Source organism: Pogoniulus pusillus, chromosome 2 (genome assembly GCF_015220805.1).
Source record: "Pogoniulus pusillus isolate bPogPus1 chromosome 2, bPogPus1.pri, whole genome shotgun sequence".
NCBI classification, from domain to species: Eukaryota; Metazoa; Chordata; class Aves; order Piciformes; family Lybiidae; genus Pogoniulus; species Pogoniulus pusillus.
The window spans coordinates 41,157,045-41,182,465 of NC_087265.1; the positions used below are offsets into that span (position 1 = coordinate 41,157,045).

The window sequence follows — 25,421 nt, forward strand, 5'->3', positions numbered from 1 at the left end:
TTGTGACTGGCCATGTTAGCTATTCCAGGAGACCCAAAACACTCTGTGTGTTGCTTTTAAGTACTCTGATACTTGTGACTGGCCATGTTAGCTATTCCAGGAGAACCAAAACACTCTGTGTGTTGCTTTTAAGTACTCTGATACTTGTGACTGGCCATGTTAGCTATTCCAGGAGAACCAAAACACTCTGTGTGTTGCTTTTAAGTACTCTGATACTTGTGACTGGCCATGTTAGCTATTCCAGGAGAACCAAAACACTCTGTGTGTTGCTTTTAAGTACTCTGATACTTGTGACTGGCCATGTTAGCTATTCCAGGAGAACCAAAACACTCTGTGTGTTGCTTTTAAGTACTCTGATACTTGTGACTGGCCATGTTTTTCATTTTAATCTCACTAAATGCAGGAGGAGCTCACCTTTTTTTTGTGAAACCAATAGACATTGCGTTCTCTTTTGAGATCATTAGCTTGCTTGTTGGCATTCAGTAATTAAATGTTTCCAGGTAAAGCACCTAACTACCACAGCAAGGTCATGTTAAGATGAGCTGCTTTCAGTATATTCCACTGCTGCTATTCTGCTCCCAATGGCATATTACCGTACTCAGCAGGAGGTAACTATTACCTGATGGTTCCACATCTCAGTTGGTAGAGATTATGTTTAACTTTTTGAGCCATAAGTAAGAATGACTTTCCAAGCAGAACACAGACAACTCAGAGCAGCCAAGCTGGAGACAGTCCTGAACCAGACCTGACGGCTTGCCTTACTTGGAAGGGACAAAAGATGGCCAAACATGTCCTGTTGTATGGAGATGGAAAAGGAGTAACTTGAGACAGCCTCTGTGGAAGCAAGCTACCCTAGGTATTTCCTGCAAGTTTTAGGGTTGAGTCATGAAACTCTGCAGCTGCCAAAGCTGAACCACTATGGCCAGAGAAGCACAAATTGCAGGAAACAGTCACCTGAAGGAAGTGCTCAATCAGGTGCAGGTGCCCTGAGTGAGTGTCCTGATTTCCCTCAAAAGGAGCCTGACTCCCAACTGAAAAGCTGTTTTATCTGAAACCAGCTTAGTTTGTGTTGCTGCAAGAGGATCTCTTTTCTTGATGGAGCAGGTAAGCTATCATCTTTTTCTAGTTTCAGACAAAGTGTTTCTATAGCCATGTCTCAGAGATTGTAATGTTTTGACTTTCTTCTGGTTCACCTAGGCAGGTCACCTTGTCAGTGTAGACCAGGAAGATTGAGACTTGCCTATCAATCTTTGGTTTTAGTGTGGTTAGGACTTAGGGGCTGTACTAACGTTGTCACATGATTTTCTAGATGTGCCAAAGATAAGTATTTGAGACTGTTCTCTGAAACCTCATGCATGGATGTTTTGTACTAGTTCCATGGACATAAAGTCTGGACTTTGGAGGAACCTCATTAGTTACAGGTTAAAAGCTGCGACTTGAGTTCAGACCTAGCACCTTGGTTTATTCCTTCACATAACACCAAATGCATAATACTAGCCCCAGGAGCTTCTTTAAGGGAACTTTCTTTTGGCCCAGTCTGATAGGTTACCTTGTCAGTGTAGAGCAGGAAGAGTAGGACTTGCATATCAATCTTTGCTTTTAGAGTGGTTAGGGCTTAGGGGCTGTACTAAGATTGTCACATGCTTTTCTAGATGTGCCAGAGATGAGTATTTGAGATTGTTTGTTCTCTGAAACCTCGTGCATGGATGTTTTGTACTGGTTCCATGGAGACAAAACCTGGACTTTGGAAGAACTACATTAGTTACAGGTTAAGAGCTGTGGCTTGAATTCAGACCTAGCACCTTGATTTATCCCTTTACGTAACACCAAATACATAATACTAGCCCCAGAAGCTTCTGTAAGGGAAGCTAATGGAGTCACAGTTGCTCCTATTAAAGTCTGAAAACAGTAATTAGGAATGGTAATATTGAGGCTTTTCCTGCTCAGTTTCTGCAGTGCTGAATTTGCAGAAGAGAGATGGTTGATTTTTCAGGTATCTGGGAAGTGCTTTTATGTGTTTCTAACACATCTGGTAGTCTGAAAATGCTTTAATTACTAAGGACTAAAGGCTGGAGGGTTTTTTTTTAACTTGTACTCTATTTTTTTAACTGATACTCTACTACTTTTTGTTTCCTATAGTCACACTGAGGTTAGCTATATAAATAAAGCGTTATTCACCCTAGTTTAAGAGCATGCCAAAGCATGAGCTGCTATTGCTGCAGTGTAGAAAGTAAATCATAAATGTAGGGCTACTGTTCACAGTGCTCCTGCGTTCCACAAGGATACACAACAGTAAGATGAATTTTAAACAATGATTAAAGTGGAACACTGAACTGATAAAGCAGCAGAGTGAGTTCCTCACCCTGTAGTTTTGGTTTTTCCACGAGAAATATTTCTCTTACCAGTGTTAATCTATTTCCATTCTCACTGGTTGTAGGCTAATGTGTTCGTTATCAAGCAAAAGCCATCCCTTTTGGAGTGTTGTGGCAAGAGTTCATTCTTCAAGAACCCTTTGGGACTTGGTCTCAGTGCAACATCTGTCTCAGTCAGAAGGACAGCTCCATGTTTTGAGGCAGCCTTTAATTAAAGTGTGACTATTTTTCAGGAAAGTGGCAGTAAGTAACCTAAAGTACCTATATTCTGGACTGCACTGCTGAGCTAGATCAACCCTCTTGTATATGCTGGGAAAACTCCTTGTGAAATGTTCAGCTTTGGTCTTCAGGCTGTACTTACTGGCACATCTAATATGGAAACTGTAATACTGACAGTTGTTTGCATGAAGTTCAATGCTTGTGTGTGGGTGCTCTGCTTTGCAGTAACAAACATAGTTCCAGTTTGGAGCTGTGCTGTCCAGGTAGATGTAGAATCTGCCATGCATCTTCAGTATCCTAACAGCTGTTAGAAATATATAAAGACTTCCTCTAATTACAGAGACTCTGAGGCTGGAAGGTGGACTTTAGGCATGACCTTTAATTAGAATAGGCCACCTTGTCATCAGCTAGGAGATGTCTGATCATAGAATCAACCAGGTTGGAAGACCTCTCCAAGATTATCCAGGCCAACTTATCACCCAGCCCCAGCTAATCAACTAGACCATGGCACTAAGTGCCTCATGCAGTCTCTTTTTGAACACCTCCAGGGACAGTGACTCCACCACCTCCCTGGGCAGCCCATTCCAATGCCAATCACTCTCTCTGTGAAGAACTTCCTCCTAACATCCAGCCCAGACCTCCCCTGGCACAACTTGAGACTGTGTCCCCTTGTTCTATTGCTGTTTGCCTGGCAGAAGAGGCCACCCCCCACCTGGCTACAATGTCCCTTCCTTTGATTGCTGTTCCCTAATTCCTTTTATAGTGTAGTGTGTGTGAGCAAGTGTCTGCTAGCATTGGTGAAGATACTGCCACGCCATGCTTGGTAGGCAGTTAAGTAGCCTGGGATATCCAGCTTAGAATCCAGGCTTGGACAAAGCAAGATGCCAAACGCCAGTCCATCCATTCTGTTGGTGTCTATAGGTGCTACTTGGTCAAGGAGAAGGTAGTCTAGAGGCTCCTTCTATGCAGGCTTCTATATTCTTCACGTGTAGAGATTGTGTTGCAGTGCCTAGTTGCTTATAAATACCTGAAGTTAGTGTTTGTGAAATTGGAAGTTGATGTTGTACAGTGAATTTTACCCTTTTCCAGCCTTCACCATGTAACGGAATCATCCATTACACAGCACTGCATTTCCTTACATGCCTTTCACACAGACCCCAAATCTCATTGGTTAGATGCTTCCCAGGTACCAAAACAACTGTAAGGTGTGGGTTTTATTCTGTTCACTGCCAGTCTGCTTGATGTCCACCCTCCAGACTAAGGAATCATTGCCCCAGGGATTTCATAGAGTTAGAACTTACTGCTGGCAATTTATTGAGATTCAAATCTGACCCTTTTGGAATATGCCCTATGCAACAGAATCTTCCATTACATTATCTTGCATTATTTTTACACAGAACCTCAATCCCATAGGATGAGTGGTTCCCAAGAACTGGGACAAGTGCTTTAATGAAGGAATCATTGCCACAGGGGTTTTACAGAGTTACAGCTTGCTGTTAATGTGTTTGACTTGACAGTTCCTTTTATGTTGTGCACACAGGCAAGCTGAAAAAAAAGAGAGATTAAATCTCAATTTTGGACGTTTCTGAGACTTATTTCTTTGGAAATGCAGAGCACTTGAGGCAAACCTTTGGAAAGACTGACACTCTGCTTAAAACGCTGTTTAAGCATCAGTTGTTTAAGGTGCAAGGTACTTCTGAAGCACAAGTTCATAACCCTTATTTATCTGTTTATCTGTGTGACTACAAAGAAAACACAAAGCAACTTCCTGAGGGGAATACACAAATACATAGCAAAAAAGTGCTCACTTTTAAACCTGAGACTTCTTTTTCCTGGCAGGTCCTGCCCTTCTTTGTACAGATATTTTTATTCCAACTGCATACATAACACATTTGGAATCTTCATGGTTGCCCAATTGGAAAAAAATGAGAAATTATGATCAGCAATTTGGGTTTTCCTTGTAGGTTTTTTTTTCTTCCATGTTACTCAACACTTGCACTGTTGCTGACTATCAAATTGAGAGATGCCATAAGCGATATGCAAATGTCTTAATTGTGAGAACATTCTCTTCAATATATGCTTAGAAAACTGAATTTGGACTTTATAGTAAATGAGTTTTACCCTCTGCATGTTGTCTTCTGTGCAGTTCTGCAGAGATGTACAAACATGCCCTAAGCCAAGGTAAATATATGTATGTGTGTATATTCTTCCTGCCTGGAGAGCAGTCAGGCAGAAAGGGACCTGGGGGTACAGGTAGATAGTAGCTGACCATGAGCCAGCAGTGTGCCCAGGTGGCCAAGAGAGCCAATGGCATCCTGGCCTGCATCAGGAACAGTGTGGCCAGTGGGATAAGGGAGGTTATTCTTCCCCTGTACTCAGCACTGGTCAGGCCACACCTTGAGTACTGTGTCCAGTTCTGGGCCCCTCAATTCAAGAAAGATGTTGAGGTGCTGGAACGGGTCCAGAGAAGGGTAACAAACTGGTGAGGGGCCTGGAACACAGCTCTGTGAGGAGAGGCTGACAGAGCTGGTGTTGTTTTAGCCTAGAGAAGGGAGACTCAGGGGTGATCTCGCTGCTGTCTACAATTACCTGAAGAGAGGCTGTAGCCAGGTGGGGTTAGGTCTCTTCTGCCAGGCAACCAGCAACAGAACAAGGGGACACAGTCTCAGGTTCTGCCAGGGGAAGTCTAGGCTGGATGTTAGGAGGAAGTTCTTTCCAGAGAGAGTGGTTTGCATTGGAATGAGCTGTCTTGGAGGTGGTGGAGTTGCTGTGCCTGGAGGTGTCCAGGAAAAGCCTGGATGAGGCACTTAGTGCCATGGTCTAGTTGATTGGCTAGGGCTGGGGGATAGGTTGGCCTGGATGATCTTGGAGGTATCTTCCAACCTGGTTGATTCTGTGATTCTATATATACAAGTTTGAAAATATTTTCTCTGGTTTAAGATAAATTCAAAAGATGTTTCATAGCTTTTCTCTGTAATGATATTGTCTAAAATGCTCCAGGTGGGAGCTGAAGGGAAACAAAAATACAAGAACTGCCAAATGAATGACTGTCAAATTCAGTAACCCATCTCTGTCTGTAGCTAATAATAGATGCTCAAGTGAAAAAAAGAAGGAAAAGGACAGAAGTAATCCTACCTAACAAATTAAGCAGCATAAGGACTGCTGTTTGTGCCAGATGTTTCTCTGATTAAAACATCAAATACTGTAAGATTCAAAAGAAAACTTCTGCAGTGCAGTCAGTGAGACTTTCTCTGATGTGTACAGAAATAGATACATCATGTACAAATAGTTTCTCCCTCCTGATTTCCATAGAATTTTAGTATGAGTCTACAACTGACACACCCAGACTGAATAGGAGGTGTGTGGTCTCAGTCAGGCTTCTAGACCTGAAGGGGGCTGCAATGGTTAAAAGTCCAGTGTGCCAAGGCATGAAGCAGGAAAGACTTCTTCCCCTTTCCACTCAACATCATCTACAGGACACAAGGGCTTTACACTCTCTGGGTCCAGCCAAGTCTGGAAATGCTGGAAACTTTAGGGGCCTGCTGAAGACTATTCCCTCTCTCACCAGGTAGCCTGCTATGCCAGGGCTAATAGGAACTTTTAACATGGATACTCTTCTTCAAACCTGTAGAACAAAGGAGGTGTGAGGATTTGATCCTGGTGGTCCTTTCCAACCACAGTGATTTGTAGTGCTTAGATGTTGTGCTGAGGAATTTGGTTCAGACAAGGACTTGTCAGTGTGAAACTAATGATGGGGCTCGATGACCTTGAAGGTCTTTTCCCATCTAAGAAATTCTGTGATTCTGTGATTTTTGTTTTGTGGATGATGAGCTGACTTGTTAATAAGATCTTAAAAGTTAAATCTTGTTTGTAAAACATCCATCCCCATTCTCACTTCATCTGCTGATGTTCTTTGCATGTCTTTTTCTTTGGTGACCGGAGCAAATCTGCTGTTTCCTTTATTTGTAGCCATGGCTAACTGCAGTCACATCCAACAAGCAGTGGACAGAGGATACTCTTATATTCTAGCACAGAGAAAAGTAACTTTGAGGAGGCCATTCACCCAAAGGAACATTGCCCTGTAGAGAAGCTGGATAGGATGCTGCTGACAATGAGCACCTGGAGAAGCCATGAAATGGTGGTGACCATTTCCAGAGTCTGCAAATCACAGCTTCACAGGATATTAGGGGTTGGAAAGGATCCAAGGAGATCACTGAGTCCAACCTCCCTGCCAGAGCAGGACCCCACAGTCTAGCACAGATCAGAGGAACGCATCCAGATAGGCCTTGAAAGTCTTCAGAGTAAGAGGCTCCACAACCTCTTTGGGAAACCTGTTCCAGTGCTCTGTGGCCCTTACAGTAAAGAGGTTCCCCCTTGTGTTGAGGTAGAACCTCTTGTGCTGCAGATGCTTTTTAGTGTGTTCATGTAGGCTTGCTGGAAGAGCTCGTTCTTTCCTCGGAACAATGATTTGCCAAGAGGATGATGACATTCCTTGGGAAAACTTATTTTAGATCTGCTCTCTATCTTCTTCTGAGTCCTGTGTCCAGTTCTGGGATCCTCAATTCAAAGGAGATGTTGAAATACTGGAATGTGTCCAGAGAAGGGTGACAAAGCTGGTGAGAGGCCTGGAACACAGCCCTCTGAAGAGAGGCTGAGGGAGCTGGGGGTGTGCAGCCTGGAGAAGAGGAGGCTCAGGGGGGACCTCACTGCTGTCTACAACTGCCTGAAAGGAGGCTGTAGTGAGGTGGGGGTTGGTCTCTTCTGCCAGGCAAGCAGCAACAGGACAAGAGGACATCAAGTTGTGGTGGGGGAGGTCTAGGCTGGATGTTAGGAGAAAGTTCTTGACAAAGAGAGTGATTTGCATTGGAATGGGCTGCCCAGGGAGGTGGTGGAGTCACCGTCTCTGAAGGTGTTGAAGCAAAGCCTGGCTGAGGCACTTAGTGCCATGGTCTAGTTGATTGGTTAGGGCTGGGTGATAGGTTGGACTGGATGATCTTGGAGGTCTCTTCCAACCTGGTTGATTCTATGGTCTAGTTGACTGGACAGGGCTGGGTGCTAGGTTGGCCTGGATGATCTTGGAGGTCTCTTCCAACCTGGTTGATTCTATGATTCTTTCCACCCCACCCCACACTCTACCCAAGGCCTCTACACTAGTCAGATATACAAGATGGCAGTGCTGTTCATGTAGGCAGGATTTGAGGTAGGTGCAAGGTATTGCTGGCAGTTTTCTCTCTGCCGTGTTTCAAAGTTCTGTTTCACGCAGTGGCACAGCTCTTGGTTGCGGTGCTACTTCTGCTTCTCCCCAGCACGAGAGAAACAACTAGAATTCTGCCTTGCAGTCTGTCTCACTAATGTTTAAACTGGTGTTCACAGCCCTGAGGGCTCATAGGCAATTTAATTGCATTCATTTCCTAATTTCAAGTGATGGTGTTTTGTAAACATTTTTAATGTGTCGTCATTAATATGCTAAGGAAAGAAATCTATTTCTGCCAGAAAGGAGGAAATAAATCTTCACTATCTCTTTGGTCCACTAGTTTACATTTAGAATAGAACACCTTTTCTGGAAAGCTGTTGGAGACATCTGCTCCCATTATTATCTCATAGTGATTTATCACTAACTCTAAAATAAACATATCCAAGTTACCTGCTTGCGACTGCCTTTACTGTGCCGTTTCAGAATATCTTAAAGCAGCAGCATGTGAGCATCTATGTGGGCATGTTGAGTATGGGTATTTTTTTTTGCCTGCACTTGATTTTTATATCGTTGCCACACATGTTTTTCCCTCAAATTTTATTAAGAAGGGAAAAAGCCAAAGTTAAACCAAAATTGCCAGCTGAAATCTGAGGTGGAGAAGGGAAAATCCCACAAAGAAACTTGTCTCTGTTCTAGTTCAAATTTCCCAGAGACTCAAATATGGTTAATAGAACCAATAACAATCATAGAATCAACCAGGTTGGAAGAGACCTCCAAGATCATCCAGTCCAACCTATCAACCAGCCCTGTCCAGTCATCTAGACCATGGCACTAAGTGCCTCATCCAGGCTTTTCTTGAACACCTCCAGGGTGCCTCCACCACCTCCCTGGGCAGCCCATTCCAATGCCAATCACTCTCTCTGTGAAGAACTTCCTCCTAACATCCAGCCTGTACCTCCCCTGGCCCAACTTGAGACTGTGTCTCCTTGTTCTATTGCTGCTTGCCTGGCAGAAGAGACCAACCCCCACCTGGCTGCAACCTCCCTTTCCCTCTTCCCCCTTTATTCCAAAGAAAAGGAATTAGATGTAGAGAGGAAAAGGTATAACACACCCAAATAAATAGTTTCACTTTGATTTGTAAGTTAAAAGAGGAGAAAAAAAACCTCAATAAATAAAAGGTATTTGAGGTAGGGGGGTTACAAAGAGGTATAGGGAAGGGAAAACAAGATACAAAATATATACTGTCTTGGTTCTAGTTAAAATTTCCCAGAGACTCAAATATAGGTAATAGAACCAATAACAATTTCTAGGATGCCTTTCCCTCTTCTTCCTTTTCTCCAAAGAAAAGGAATTAGATGTAAAGAGGAGAAGGTATAACACACCAGAATAAGTAGTCTCATTTTTATTTGGAAGTTAAAAGCGGTAAATAAATAAATAAAATGTATTTGAAGTAGTAAAGTTATTAAGAGGTATCGGGAAGGGAAAAACAAGATTAAAAAAAAAAAATATATATATATATATATATACACAACCAGATTGATGGCAATGGATTTGTCCACCTCGTGGGCAGCAGGAATAGGAGGGTGGTGCAGGGAGGCAGGGCAAGAGAGGACAAAACAGGCAGTTCCTCTGTTTCTATAGGGGGCTAGACTGGAAGTGGGAGTGGGCTAAGCACTATACCTGGAGTAAGGTATAGTGCTGGGGAGGAGTCAGGAGGACCTGGGGTCAGGGTCAAGACCACTCCCCTAGGAGGGTTAACCCTTTACAAAACCAATACTGAAATATATTTTGTTAGAAGTAAGCTGAGTCAAAAAAAGTTCAGGTTCTAGGTGGAAGGGAAAACTTGCTACAACATGAGGTATGCTACACCCTGTAGTGGTTTGGGTGTTCCCTGCCCCCCAGCACTTTGGAAATCACCCAGAGTAGACTCAGCTGGCTCTGGAAACTTGAATGAAGCTTATATTTACAGCTTAGCACAATATACAAGCAGATATTTACAGTATATACAGTTATATACAAAGTAAAAGGTAATACAGAAACACAACTCCCCTCCCAGAAACCTGAGTCCCCAGGAGGGGCTCCCAGCTGCCCTTCCACCTTCCCCCTGCCCCTCTCAACCTTACCCCAGTCCCAAGGAAGAATGGAGGTTCAGCCAGGGGGTTAGGAAGCAAAGTGGATTAGTCAAAGAAACGGCAGAGAGGAGTGGGGTTAGAGATGCAGCTCGGAGCTCCCCAGCAGCAGAAGAGACTTCCCTATCTATGTTTGGATTTTTGTTTTTATACATCTCAGCAAGCCTATGAGTGAGGTAGACATCAGCCTTGTTTTCCTTCCACAGCCTATAATCTAGTTCTTCTCACCCAAACATTCTAGCTAGCTTCAAACTAGCACAAATAGAGAGGGGTTTAGCAACCTCCTCTGCCTGTTCTCTCAGTACCTGTGGGTGTATCCCATCAGGTCCCATGGACTTGAACGCTTTCAGGTTCCTCAGGTGATTGCGAACCATCACTTATGATGGGCAGTTCTTTCTTCCAGTCTCTGCCATTATCTTCTATGAGTTCCATGAATCCATTATCTTCCATCTTGGTTTTAAAGCATTGAGAAGAGATGCAAATGCAAAACCTGAAGAATTGCCTATAGATACTTGCCCTGCCCAGGAGGTGGTGGAGGCACCGTCCCTGGGGGTCTTCAAGAAAAGACTGGATGAGGCACTTAGTGCCATGGTCTAGTTGATTGGATAGGGCTGGGTGCTAGGTTGGACTGGATGATCTTGGAGGTCTCTTCCAACCTGGTTGATTCTATGACTCGTGTTACATAGTCCTAGAGCAATGCTGTCTTTTGCTCTGTGGAAGTAAGCATTCATTGTGTGTTTATTTACTTAAAATTCTTTTATATTCTTCAATATCATCTCTCCATTTATTTTATCTGGTAGATTTTTATTAACAATTTATAGCCATGCAGCACAGAATACCACAGCAAATTTTCCTGGCAAGAAAACGCAGGTAACCCTACTAGAAAACAGGATCTGAGGTTAAAAATAGTTACCATGTGGCAGTGCAAGATGATGGTTTGGGACTTTAAGATCCACTCTAATTATTCACTAGACCAGTCTGCTTCTGTCACCTTCAATTCAAAACAACACTTGGAAAAAACAAGTGACCCTCACTATCATACATAATGTGGCAGTTTAATTGGCAAGAAGAGGGTGAAAAGTAGGCTAGGAAAACCCTTTGAGACTGATGGAGCATATTTCAGTGGCTTCATCAAGGTAATGTTCCCCAGGTGATTGGAGGCAGCAAATATTTCACCAGGAAAAAGATAAAGGTGCTTCAACTGGAGAACTCCAAACAAATTATTGCAAGCACTTCTTTTTTTTGAAAGAGCTTTTCATAGACTACATATCCAGAGGAAAAGTAGTAGATTATTAATTTTAATACCCCTAATTATGTTAGTATACCTAAAAATAACTTGCATTTGCCATGAGGTTTATCTCAAATAACTTTCAGTTGTAATATGTTTGCTTTCATCCAAGGAGGTTAAGCAGCCAATATGTATTCTTGTGCAGGCTGGCACGTAGCATGCCCTTTTGTACCTGTCTCCAGGACAGGAATAGTACAGAAGGTACCCCTAATGTCATGGTCACAAAGCCTATCTAGACCCATTGTCAAGGTCTGGAGGAGCAGAGACTAACAGTATCTCTGTCCACAGGAGCAAGACCAGTTCTTATGGATTCTGTGTTGTGAAATTGAGGTGCAAACGAGACCATATATCACCACGAAACTATTTATTAAAGGATAAGGTTGGGCAAAACAGAGGGAGAGAGAGGAGAAAGGGAAAGAGAGAGAGAGATCAGAACAGAGGGAGAGAAAGGAGAAAGAGAAAGAGAGATCAGAACAGAGGGAGAGAGGGGAGAAGGGGGAGAGAGAAAGATAAAGAGATCGATGGAGAAGAGAAGAAGGAGCAGGGAAGGGAAAAAGCTGTGATCTTATTACCCTCAGTCGCAGATGGAGGGGAGAGAGAGAGAGGGGTGCGTGGCCCAGGGATGATCTTCTGTGGAGTTTGTCAGAGTTTCTTCGGGTGGTGTGCAGCTCTGGTGGTGGTCCGCCCTCGGTGGTCCAGTGGAGAGGTGCCACTGGTAGTCTGCTGGGAATGCCACTGGTGGTCCGATGGAGATGCCACTGGTGGTCTGCTGGGAATGCCACCTTGGCAGGCATTTCTCCTGCCTTTTTATGCAGTTTTCTGCTTAGTGTCCAGCTGCAGCTCCCCAGGGCGTTCTCATGCGTTCGCAGGGGTCTGGCGCCACCGGGGAGAGACCGCCCCCTCCCGGGCTGCACCTGTCCACACCCTGCATACACACAAACCTTTTCCCTTGGGGGTAGCTGAGATAAGATGTAAGCCTCCTGGGCATTCCAGCCAGGGTGAGGTCCAGGAGTTTTGAAGGCGGTGTCTGTTGATTTGCATCCCTGAGCTTTTGGGCCAAGCACCGAGTCTGAGTCCCAGAAGTAACAAGATTAAGGAGAGACGATGCAATCTTTACCTTGGTTGGTTAAGGAGAGACGATGCAATCTTTACCTTGGTTGGTTAAGGAGAGACAATGCAATCTTTACCTTTGTTGGTTAAGGAGAGACGATGCAATCTTTACCTTGGTTGGTTAAGGAGAGACGATGCAATCTTTACCTTGGTTGGTTAAGGAGAGACGATGCAATCTTTACCTTGGTTGGTTAAGGAGAGACGATGCAATCTTTACCTTGGTTGGTTAAGGAGAGACGATGCAATCTTTACCTTGGTTGGTTAAGGAGAGACGATGCAATCTTTACCTTGGTTGGTTAAGGAGAGACGATGCAATCTTTACCTTGGTTGGTTAAGGAGAGACGATGCAATCTTTACCTTGGTTGGTTAAGGAGAGACGATGCAATCTTTACCTTGGTTGGTTAAGGAGAGACGATGCAATCTTTACCTTGGTTGGTTAAGGAGAGACGATGCAATCTTTACCTTGGTTGGTTAAGGAGAGACGATGCAATCTTTACCTTGGTTGGTTAAGGAGAGACGATGCAATCTTTACCTTGGTTGGTTAAGGAGAGACGATGCAATCTTTACCTTTGTTGATGATCGAGAGAGAGGATTTAGACTCTCCCACCCATCAAGCTCACAAAAGTGCCCATTTATTCAATCTTCTATTTAAGGTCAGCTTTTATAAAGACCTCTTTAAGCGGAAACAATGTAACTACTGCAAGAAGAAATTCAGATTGAAATAGTGTAAAGTAAGAGTTAGTTATTTATTTATTATTCATTGTAAATTAAGATTGATTTAGGGTTTTTTTTTGGTATGACTTTCTGTATACTACAGTAAACTACGAAGGAAGGAACTCATAGTGTTTCCAGGACAAGTATCCCGATTCTGTTACTTTTAAACAGAATCTAAATATTTAACAGGGTTAAATAAATAGTCAAAATGTTAAAAATCTATTTTAAATAAAATTCGTGGCCCCAGTATTATTGGAAGAGGAGGGCCACAAAGGTGATCAGGGGGCTGGAGCACCTCTGCTGTGAGGACAGGCTGGCCAATGCCAGTCATTGCTTACATTTCAGGTTAGCCAGTTCTCTTCCAATCAATACAAGGTCTCTAAAAATATGATACAAATAGAGTGGTGGGATGGTCTTCATGAAAATCACATGACTTCCTCACATTAAAAAAGAGAAAGCAATTAAATTATGCATGTGCAATACAAGCAGTGTTATGAAACTGCCTATATTTAACTTGGAAGGTATAGAGACAGCACTGCTGAAAGGAACTGCTTGTGGCATCTGCCAATACCTGACTCAAGGAGATGCCAAAACCAAGACTTTCAGAGGAACATGTGATAACAAGCCCACGTTGAGCAAGTACCTTAGCTTTTCTCACACTGAGTTGGGTTGTCAGTAGTGCATTTATGCTGCTGATACCCAAGCTCTTCTTCTAAGTGGTAGGAGTTAAATGAGGAGAAGCCTGGGGTGTCCTTTTTTGCATGCACTACTTCCTATTGGTCAGCACTGAATTACAGCTGCTGTTGCACATCTTTTACTCAGTTTAGTGAGGTTCTTCTCAACCCCACAGCCCTCCCTAGTTTTTACCAAGCTGAATAATGTAGTCAGATATGCATTGTACAGCTTAGTGCTCACATGTGCTCAAAAAAAAACCCCAGACAAATAAGGAAAGCAATGCAGTGCAATCTTCAGATGGTCTGATTTGCTGCCTTACTGCACCACTGTTAACCTGCCCACTCTTAGCGTATTGCTGGTCATCCCTCAGTAATGACATGGAACAGCACTGTGCTTTTCACTCCTTCATATTTTCAGGAAAAGCATCTATCCTGGAAGGCCAATAGGCCTATTAGATGTCCTGGCTTGCTCCACCTTTCTGCTGATAGGGGAAGCAAGGGCAGGAGGAAAATAAGGGCTTGGGCCATTATATCCCCTCCCAAAGTGATAAACAGGTACCCAGAGGTGTTTAGGTACTTGTAGTGTCTTGCCCAAATAAGGGTGAGCAAGCCTTGGTTTCACCTAATGGTCAGTTTTGCAAATACCATTTTGATTGGTGAATCTCTGTGGCCAGAGGAGCCTTTGCACTCAGGCAAATAATGTAAATGGAGCTAAGTTGCAAGCAGTTGTGCTGCCTCTATCTGGCTGCTTCTGCCTCACTGCTGTTGGATAACATGTTCTGATCTGCCTTATGCTTCAGACCAGCTTAGTCCTGATGTTTTGGGCTTGAATTGGCTGGAAACTTAAGTGCCTCAAGTTTCCCAGGAGAAGGTGTTTAAGTGCCTCACAATATGGCAGGAAGTGCCACCAACATTGTGCTCTCTGCACATCTGCAAGAGATGCTGCCTGCACCTCTGCTAACCTCTGTGCCAAGAGAAAACAGGATCAGGTCAGAGATCATCTGCCTCTTTCCCAGCACCCTGGGAAGATCTGGAAGCCTCTCAACAGCCAAACAGTTCCAACCCTGCCATAAAGGAGCCAGGGGACTACCTTGACATTTCTGCTCCCCCACGGTGAGTGGAGCAGACTTTCCCTAGGGCTGCAGGCTGCCTATTTGTAGGTCAGGCAAAGCCACTTTGTGGCTAAACTTTTCCAATTTTCTGATTCTCCTAAATGAATTAATTGCCCATAAGCATCCTTGTGAAGAGTTTCCCGACTGCATTAGAACCCAAAATTTAACTAATTTATATATAGTTGTGGGTGAGGCTTTCTGGAAATAAAATATTAGTTAATTTTATAATTCCTGCCTCATTAATTGCCCCAACTAAATCAGCATCTCAAAGAAATGTAGCAATCACAGACTGTCAGGGGCTGGAAGGGACCTCAAAAGATCATCTGGTCCAGTACTTCTGCCAGAGCAGAATCACCTATGGCAGATCACACTGGAATGAGTATCTCCAGAGAGGAAGACTCCACAACCTCCCTGGGCAGCTGGTTCCAGTGCTCTGTCACTCTTGCAGGGAAAAAGTTCTCCCTCAGGTTCACATGGAACTTCCTATGCTTCAGCTTCCACCTGTTGTTTCTTGTCTTGTCACTGGCAGCACCAAGAAAAGGCTGGTTCCATCCTCCTGGTGCTCACCCCTCACATACTTATAAACGTTAATGAGGTCACCCCTTAGTCTCCTCCTCTCCAAGTGGCACAGCCCCAGCTCCCTTGGTCTCTCCTTGTAAGGAAGATGTTCAACTTCCTTAATCATTTCTGTGGCTCTGTGCTGGACTCAATAGTTATTTCCAGGTAGCTACTTGATGCAATGTGATTTCCATCTGTTTATTCCTTCCTCTTTTTACATCTTTACATACTGTGACATGTTTTCTTGTGATATTTCCATCTCTTCTGATTTGCTGTTCTTGAAGAGTGTTTCACCTTCAATGTTCATTTTGTCTATCATCATCTTCTACTGTGGTTGCCAAGTGTTTCCACACTAACTGGAGTTCTAAGTGAGGCTGAATAGGAACACAAGATGCATGAAGAAATCATCCTATCCCAAATAATCTACAGTTATAACACCATCATTTCACACTGAAGCCTGGATAGGCAGCCCATAAAGGAAATGGGGTATGTGAAAAGGTCTGCTCCTACCAAACAACCTGCGAATTAGGTGTCCTAAAAGATAAAGTGGAACATGGCAGCTGCCTGGAGGGATGCTACAGTCCAACAAATGAAAACACTTTGTGCAAAGTATTGGAAGGCTACCATTTCCTTACTTTGCAAAAACACCTCAACACCTTCTATCCTTCAGTCTATCCCTTCTTCCCTAGAAAATCAGTCCTTGTTTCCATTACTCCCCTGTGCCAAAGTTTCTTGTCTTTCTTTCTGGCCAGCAACACCTGCTGGAAATAAAGCCCAACAGTGAGTCTAATACTTACTTGAGGACAATTAAATACCATACTCTCCTTATCTCATCACTAGTTTTGTAAGCAATAGTGATGAGAATCCACAAAGTACTGCAACTGCCACAAATTTAAAAGCTGATACTAAGTCTGCATATGCTAAGCATACCATATCCTGCTGATTATGTCAGTTTGGGAAGAGATGCAAGCTAAGTGGAACAGTGATGTGCTGTGAAGGTAGCTGAAAGGGTATGAGTCATAATTCTAAAGAGGGAAGCTAGAGGAAAGGATACGTAGCCAGTAGGATTAATTTCTTGAGCTTGCTGTTCCTACACAACATGTAAGATCTGACAGAGACATCTTACTCTTGTTCTGCATGTAATGTTTGTTCATCACACAGTTTGATCTGCCTAGCAGCAAATCTTGTCCCAGAAGCAAAGGACCAGCAACCTTTCAGCTTCAGGCCCTGGCCTTCCACTTCTAGCAGAAGTACTGAGCTGGTTACCTCCCCAGATGAGCACCTGCCATCATTTTTTGTCCAGCTTTGCTTTTAATGCAACACATGAGCAATGGAGGGCTCCTCCAGTAGTGCCTACACATGAGGTCTGTCTGCAGATTGAGCAGTAGCATGGGTTACCTAGTGGGTGTGTCTCACTGCAGCTCCTCTCTTCTCTCTCCCTAGTTCTCCTTCCCCTCCCTTCTCCCCCTTATCATGTATAAACATAGTCATTTGACTTCAAAAGTTTTGATAACATTGTGTTTGGTCTGAATTTTTCCTTCATTTCTTCGTTCATTGCTGGTAGCCAAAGGTTTTATTACACTGCTTTTGGTTACTGTCTTTTATACAGAAGGTGGTAAAAATGGATACACCATGTTTAAGTACACATTTCTATAGTCCAGCCATTACAGAAATGAAAAGGCAGAACAAGGGATGCTCAAAAGATGCAGATGCAGTAAATATGCATAATGGCTGTCATTAAAAGGAACAGTGTGGCCAGCAGGACAACGGAGGTTATTCTTCCCCTGTACTCAGCACTGGTCAGGCCACACCTTGAGTACTGTGTCCAGTTCTGGGCTCCTCAATTCAAGAGAGATGTTGAGGTGCTGGAATGTGTCCAGAGAAGGGCAACAAAGCTGGTGAGGGGCCTGGAACACAGCCCTGTGAGGAGAGTCTGAGGGAGCTGGGGGTGTGCAGCCTGGAGAAGAGGAGGCTCAGAGGTGACCTCATTGCTGTCTACAACTACCTGAAGGAGGTTGTAGCCAGGTGGGGGTTGGTCTCTTCTGCCAGGCAACCAGCAATAGAACAAGGGGACACAGTCTCAAGTTGTGCCAGGGCAGGTCTAGGCTGGATGTTAGGAGGAAGTTCTTGCCAGAGAGAGTGATTGGTATTGGAATGGGCTGCCCAGGAAGGTGGTGGAGGCACCATCCCTGGAGGTCTTCAATAACAGACTGGATGAGGCACTTAGTGCCATGGTCTAGTTGACTGGCTAGAGCTGGGTGCTAGGTTGGCCTGGATGATCTTGGAGGTCTCTTCCAACCTGGTTGATTCTATGATTTGTCCACATTCACAGTGGCCTGGTGTTGTGGAACGCAGTTTCACGAGAAATTCATGGGGAAAACAGGCGAGGCTGGCATGCACAGACCAAGTGATTTGTTGCTAAAATGTGAAGATCCCCTTCCCGAAAACCGAGTTACCCACGTGAATTCCTTGATGAGGCTAGAGTAACATTCCAGAAAATGGTAAATAAAAGACAGTCTATGATTTTCTTAAAGTTCTTTGAGTCTTTGAAGTTGTTCAGTCTGGATTTTTAAGAGTTCATCAGTCTACTCACAGTCAGCATCTCAGCAGGGTTTCAGCGCACCGCTGGGGCGTTGTCCCTTTTCCCTGGCCAGGATCGCGCCCAAGCAGTCTTACGCTGGGCTGAGGCTGAAGCAGGCAAGCATGCCGGAGCAGGCAAGCATGCTGGAGCAGACTGGTCAGTCGGAAGGGGCTGCAGGCAGGTAGCTGGTTTTGGTAGCTGGTAGGTTGGTAGCTCGCAGCGTAGCGCGATCCAGGCAGACACACCATTTATAATGTCCCAAAGAGGAGTGCTCACCAGTTCAAACAGTTTTTATGATATTTTTACAGATTGGCACAAAGTTATCATTAACCTGTATAATTGGGCAATTCTTACCAAAACAACCTGTAGGACCACCCAAAGTTCAGCCCATCAGCAGGTGGTCAGTGTGCATGGGAACCAAGGCCAAAAGCTGGAAAACATTGGCCAATGTTTACCTTTTATCTTCCCTAGGGAGGAAACTTCTCATGGGACCAGAAGATTGTTTTGGTTTCACGATGCTTCTGGCTTAAAATGTGAGACACTGTAATTAACATAACATGGGGACCTTCTAGGGGCTTTGCCACCCTCCATGACACCTGGTTGGGCTCCCTTGTGCAGTACATACTGCACCACTGTGGGGAAAATACAGTGTAAAGTTATTTGCTTGTGATGGGAATCGTGTAATAAATACATCCTGAGCTGGTCAGGGTAGCTATTACTGTGCCTTGGTGAGCCTGGACATTTAAATGTCTAGCCATTTTTCTTTCTTTAATGGCTCATTTTATATACACTATATCATTGTACCACTGACCTTTTCTCTTCTGACTTGTGCTGATGACATCATGAAAATGGCAAGATTAGCAGGAGCAGTGGAAAGAGGTGGTTATTATTGTACAAATTAGCAAAGAGCTGGCAGCAACAGGAACAGCATGATAGGCTGCTACACCTGCTCTGGTGCATATGAGCAGACCACAGCCCAGTCATCTAAAATGTTTAAACATCTAAGGTGTTCAAGGCCAGGCTGAATGAGGTTCTGGCCAGCCTGATTTAAGGTAGTGTGTCCCTGCCCATGGCAGGGAGGCTGGAACTAAATGATCCTTGTGGTCCCTTCCACCCCTGACTGAATCTATGATTTCTAAGAATTCAATCAAGGACAACATCTTGTTTTGCCTAAGAATTTTTCTCAGTGTGGGAGGAGCCAGGTGAAAATGTGTGATTACCAGCTATTAAAACATGAATTTAAAGATGTTAAAAAGCCAGTATTTACCAGCTTCAATAAACATGCGGCACACTTGCTATAAATCTCTCCTACTTAAAATGCAAAGCATACTGAAATTCAGCCCCAAAATTATTATTGTTTCCACATTACAACTGCTCCACTCATTTTAATTCCTGTATGCACTTTTGAAGTTATAGTAAGGACTGACATGTTTTAAACACATTTCATGGTGTGTTACAGTTTTTCATAAGAATATAGTGTTCCTGTACTATAATTTGAAATGCATTGATACACCTGAAATGATAGTAAAGTAGTATTGTTAGCCTGTAGCAAAGCTACAGTAGTCACACTTACACTTAAAGTAAGCATAGACTTAGTATCTTACTGAACTGAGGTCTTGGAAACCTAACTATACATACTGACTTACTAGGATAACATTGCAGAGTGAGTAAGAGAGTTAAATGGATATCAGCTAGCTAAGAGATATGGAATCATAGAATCAACCAGGTTGGAAGAGACCTCCAAGATCATCCAGTCCAACCTAGCACCCAGCCCTATCCAGTCGACTAGACCATGGCACCAAGTGCCTCATCCAGTCTCTTCTTGAAGACCTCCAGGGATGGTGCCTCCACCACCTCCCTGGAAGACCACATAGAAATGAATATTGGTGTAATCACAGTTTGGTTCTGATGGGAATGAAAAGGATATTTTAAGCTGTGGTACTTAGGTGATCTGCCATCTTAACAGATCTCCTCTGACTTCTTCTCATCACCTTCCCCCCCTCCCAAAAAAAAAAGAAAAACAAAACTAAATGCTGTTGACTAATTTAGTTTTATGTGTATTATCAGAAGTTGCAGAAATAGACTGCATTGAGTCATTCCAGGGGCCACTCAGGTGCAGCAAGTATTGGCATAGTGATGTGATGACTATAGGCCAAAAGGGAGATTTCACTTTTCTTAATAACATTGTAGTGTTTCGAGGTTGTGGGGTTTTTTTGTGGTGGTCTTTTTATACCTGCTGATAATGTTGGCTTTTTATCATTCAGGAATGGGTGTTTCTGCAAGAGAAGTATTTTCCTTTATGGTCCGGAGTACAATGGTTTTTATCACCTTGAGACCCAGACTGAGGGGAAGTAGTGAGGGTACAATCCAATGCAGAGAGGGAAAATAGCCCTAAGAAGGTCACAATGCAGTAATAAGGCATGTGCTTCGATAATCATCATGACTTTAAGGGGAATAAATGATTTAGAATCATAATGTGCTTTGTCAGGTTTTCCTGTAGCATTCTTTTGTCCTGTGTTCCTACCGCTCTTGTGGATCATACGTGTGGCATTAATGAGACTGAGTGAGCTGTGCTGGATACCCTGGTGCTCTGTGTCTTTATCATCAGAAAAAGATGGCATCTGCTTCCCTAACTGCAGGCATTCTGCTATTCTAACTGTGTGTGTGTAACTGGAGGCTATACTGGAGCATTTTGTAACTCCAGTAGCAGGCAGTTTGGCAGGAATTCACATGCTGTAATGGTATCCCTGACTGTCTCTCAGTGAAGCGGATGTGCTCGTTTCCATCGATGATTCTTTTACCCTAATTGAATTACTGGAGCACACTAACGTCAAAAGTGATTCAAACTACAAGCTAGGTGATGGCCTTCACACCACTGTGCCAAGTCATGGTTTTCCTCCTGCTTGTAGATCTCGCTGCTGATAGCAAAAGTAAACCTATAGGCTCCTTGCCTGGGTTGCCACCTCCCTAGGAAGTGGTTCCATGCAGCTGCTTATGTTGATTGGCATAGAGAAGGAGGAGCAGAGCAAAGGATTTTTGGAGAGGCACCAGCTTTAATGTAGACAGGCTCCTTTTTTTTTTCTCTGCAGTCAGTGAAAAGGATAAGGTCTTCTCTATATTCAGTTTCTGTTTCTCAGATTAAGTGACTACTCCAGGAGCCTCAGTTCCTCTTCATTGTTCAAATTAGCTAGCTATGACTAGGCAAACAGCCATGAACATCAACAGCCTTACTGCAAACAAGACTAGTAAGACCAAAGAGGGAATTTCCAAGAACCATCAGAACACTGTAGTTAAATTCAAGGTGATCTCCAAATTCCCCAATATCAGTAACTTTCAGAAAGAATGTCCAAATCCCTAGTTCAGTCCCAAATTTCTCTGCTCAGATTTGCTGTTGACTAAAGCACTTAGAATATCACATGTGGAAATTTTAATGCAGAGCACTTTGCCCTTTTATTCTGTATCTGACAGGAGATGCTTCAGTTTGGGCTCTTCATCTGTCTTTGAAAAGGGACAGCCTGGGCTTTCCTAGGCTGGCACTAGGCTTTTGGAAATCCTTCACTGTATTTGTCTTGTAAAGATCCTATTGCATTGTCAGCACTTAACATCAGACAAGAATTCTGGAGCCAGACACTCCACAAGACACTTCTGCTGATTTTAAATACCATGCTGCATTTTACCTCCACTCCACTCAGGAAAGAGTGTGGTTGTGTCACCCTCACTTTGTGTGTCTTTTGAATACTACAAGGAAAGTAACATACTGAAGTAAACTCTTGTGCAATGGCAGTGCTGCTTTATACTAATTTCTTGAATGGTGCACATAAAAAAGAGATTTCCTTTGAAATTGAGAAAAGAATTCCAATTAAATGAGGGTATTGTTGCTGCCTTAAATGTGGGTGGGATATAATAAACTTTCCTCTTCAATTTGTAAGTCCTTTGAGCAGCTGATTAATGATTGCACAGTCTCAAGTTGTGCTGGGGGAGGTCTAAGCTGGATGTTAGGAGGAAGTTCTTTCCAGAGAGAGTGATTGGCATTGGAATGGGCTGCCCAGGGAGGTGGTGGAGTCACCATCCCTGGAGGTGTTTAAAAGGAGAGTGGATGTGGCACTTGAGGCTATGGTCTAGTGATTAAGGATGCTGGGATGAAGGTTAGACTGGATGATCCTGGTGGTCCTTTCCAACCATAGATATTCACAGTGATTAGATGTTGTGCTGAGGGATTTGGTTTAGTCAAGGCCTTATCAGTGTGAAACTCAGGAATGGACTTGATGATCTTGAAGTTCTTTCCCTATCTAAGAAATTCTGTGATTATGTGAATTACTTCTGACTGTGGAAGAGGAAGGATTAGAAGGGACTCCTTTGGGTTTGGGGTGTTGGTTGGTTGGATTTTTTTAACGTGTGTGTATATAAAATATATAAAGTTGTCTGTAACCTAAGGCTCAGTTGCTGTATTAATAACAGACATTAGGTATGGCTGCTCATAGCAGGACCCAGATGCCAAAGTAGCAAAGATACATAACGTCTTCCACAGCAGCATCTGGCTTTTTGGCAGTCAACACTCTTAAGTGTTGTTAACTCTGGATTTGCTTCGTAGTCTTCCAAACCAATGAATTGCAGTAGCTCTAGGTAAAACTTTTTCTCCATAGCACATCACTTCACATAGTATTTCTCACCACCAGATAAGCAAAAGTTTAACTGCTGAGACTTTCAGTACAAAAAAAATGTTTCATGTCAGCAAAAAAAAACAGGACTGTAAATGCTCAGTTTTGTGTTTTCTTGATCAAATTTGGTTGGTTTTGTTTTGTTTCATTTGGGGTGCAGATGAACCACTGATTATGACTGCATAGAAGGACTTTGGAAATATCCAATGTGAGCATGCCCAGCCTACAAATGAAAGAGCTCAAAAAGCTCTTGCCTGTCCTTAATGTTTTTAAACTAGTAGTATGTCAAAGTAAAAAGCATTATACTGATACATAATAAAGCTGTCTCTTAAAGCAAGTTACAGTAAAGATGAGAATTACTATGTTTTCATTCTATGCCTTTCACCAAAGGCTTTTAGAATGATATTAAATATTAACTCTGTGTAGGTTTAATCCCAAGCTGCAGCAGCAGCCTTAAGGTTAATAGTCCTTTTAATTAAAGGATAAGTCAGTTATTGAACACAGAAGCTAATCACAAAAGGATTACCACTGAAAATGAACATAGTCTGTGCAATTAGTCTGATAATTAAGACTTAAGTACTGGCCAGAGATCAAAGTGCTTGTAATCTGCAATAAAGTTCATAGAGTTGTAAGGGTTTTCAAAATGTTAGTTCGTGCCTTATTGCACCTTCCATTTATTGTGTACCCATGACAGCAGCAAACACGTTTTCCCAATGGATATCAGCATGTATAACTGCAACAGCTGTTACTACATAAGCCTGGTGTTTCTCACAATATGATTACTCTGTCAACGACTACCATAAAAGGTGGCATCTGTATTCATCAAAAAGAGTTATCAATAAATGTGAAGCCATACAACAATTAGAGATCTCCAAGGAAGAACAAATCCAACCTCCCCCACCCCCAAAAAAAAAAAAAACCAACAAAAAGTCATCTACACTATTTAATTACTAAGATTGTCAATCAATAAAATACCTTCATAACTTTTAATTATTTGTTTTATTTGGACTGGATGCTTAGGGAATCTAATTCTTTATTTTTTTGTTCCATTTAACAGTTGCATTACCCAAGTAGTAGTGGCATCTGTGAACAGCCATCCTCGGGGTGAGGAGATGCTTCATGTCTGTAACTGACACTTCATGTCTGTCTGTCTGGATGTGTTCCTTTGTGATCCGTGTTAGTATTGTCCTGCTCTGGCAGGGGGGTTGGACTCAATGATCTCCTTGGGTCCCTTCCAACCCCTAACATTCTATGATCCTATGACAATACCTAGTATGGATTCCCTGGTGGTGAAATGGCCATGTCCCTTCCCAGGTGAAGCACAATTGAAGTGTTTGGGGAGTTACTGTAGAAAAATCACTGAAACCATCCACCTAGTGTAGAGCAGAAGGCAGAGAGGCAAACAACATCAAGTGGTATTTGCATTCTGTTACCTCCAGAGGGTGTTAAGAATCTCGTTACAAATTAAATAGTTAGGAGACATCTCACTAAAGCCATTATTATAGTGCAAATTACCAAGCAGAGCAACCCAGAAGCTGTCAGGAAAGGTTAGTAAGAAAGAATGTCAGGAAATCAACCATTCACCAATTCATCATAGCCTAAAACTAGCTCTAAAATGAAAGCTTTAAACAAAAAAAAGTATTGTTTTATGAAGTAAGGGACGTTATCTTCTTCCTTTTTTTACAGCAGCAAATAAAGATAACAAGGAGAGTGGTTCTCTTCTGGAAGCTCTAAAGACATAATGATGAAAAATGCTGATTATTTTATTGCAGAAATTTGCAGGCAAGGTAAAAATGAGAGAGAGGCTGTAACACTTGAAGGAGGCCATTGCTGTATATTACCTCACCTTTATTTTACATTTTTAAACGTGCAGTCTGATTTTTTTGGTGATCCTTGTTCAAGCAAAAGATGACAGCCTCTCAAGGTCACTAATCTGATCCCTAAAAGGTCATGAAAACATAACATTTGCTTTTCAGTGGGTTTCTATAAATGCACTCTTGATGCTGATGGTAATGCAGATTGCCTTCGTTCTATTAAGAGATAATGAAAGAGTTTGTTGTCATTTAGCTCACTAGCAAATAAATGTTACCTGTCTCCTCCTTTTGATTTTCAGATTGGGCTACTCAGTAAGAACCTTCTGGCTATTCATTATGATTCTCCACTGCTATAATGCCACTAATGTGTCCATATCTGTTCTCTGTTACAGACTGCTGCTGTTATGGTGCACTGTCTGAGGAACAGCATAGTTACTGTTTTGGGCTTTGTGGGTTCACATTCACATGGTGAAGTACTGGACACACAACTGTGTTTTCTATGACAGTTAAAATTGTACTCTCAAAGAAGGAGTCAAAAAACACCCAACGAGAACCTCCTCCAAATGACCAAATGGCTGAACAATTAAAATGTCGGGAAAGAACAGTTCGTACAGACCAGTAACATTTCCCTGGCTGGGGGAACTGGATAAAAGGCTCATGGGAGAGGAGAGCTACCATAGCACATGAAAGAAGAAATCAATTATACATGTATCATAGAATCAACCAGGTTGGAAGAGACCTCAAAGATCAGCCAGTCCAACCTAGCATGCAGCTCTGTCTAATCAAGTAGACCATAGCACTGAGTGCTTCAGACAGGCTTTCCCTGAACATCTCCAGGGACAACAACTCCATCACCTCCCTGGGCAGCCCATTCCAATGCCAATCACTCTCTCTGCCAAGAACTCCCTCCTAACATCCAGCCTAGACCTCCCCTGGCACAACTTGAGACTGTGTCCCCTTGTTCTGTTGCTGGTTGCCTGGCAGAAGAGACCAACCCC

General features: G+C 43.0%; 1 long non-coding RNA gene across 1 annotated transcript; it reads left to right on the forward strand.

Moving 5' to 3' along the window:
• The first annotated feature begins 1,017 nt into the window (after positions 1–1,017).
• Positions 1,018–24,675, forward strand: LOC135188133 (uncharacterized). Its single transcript, XR_010307576.1, has 4 exons — positions 1,018–1,104; positions 2,438–2,615; positions 23,667–23,713; positions 24,296–24,675. It is a non-coding gene; the product is annotated as an uncharacterized LOC135188133 (long non-coding RNA).
• The last annotated feature ends 746 nt before the right edge of the window (positions 24,676–25,421 follow it).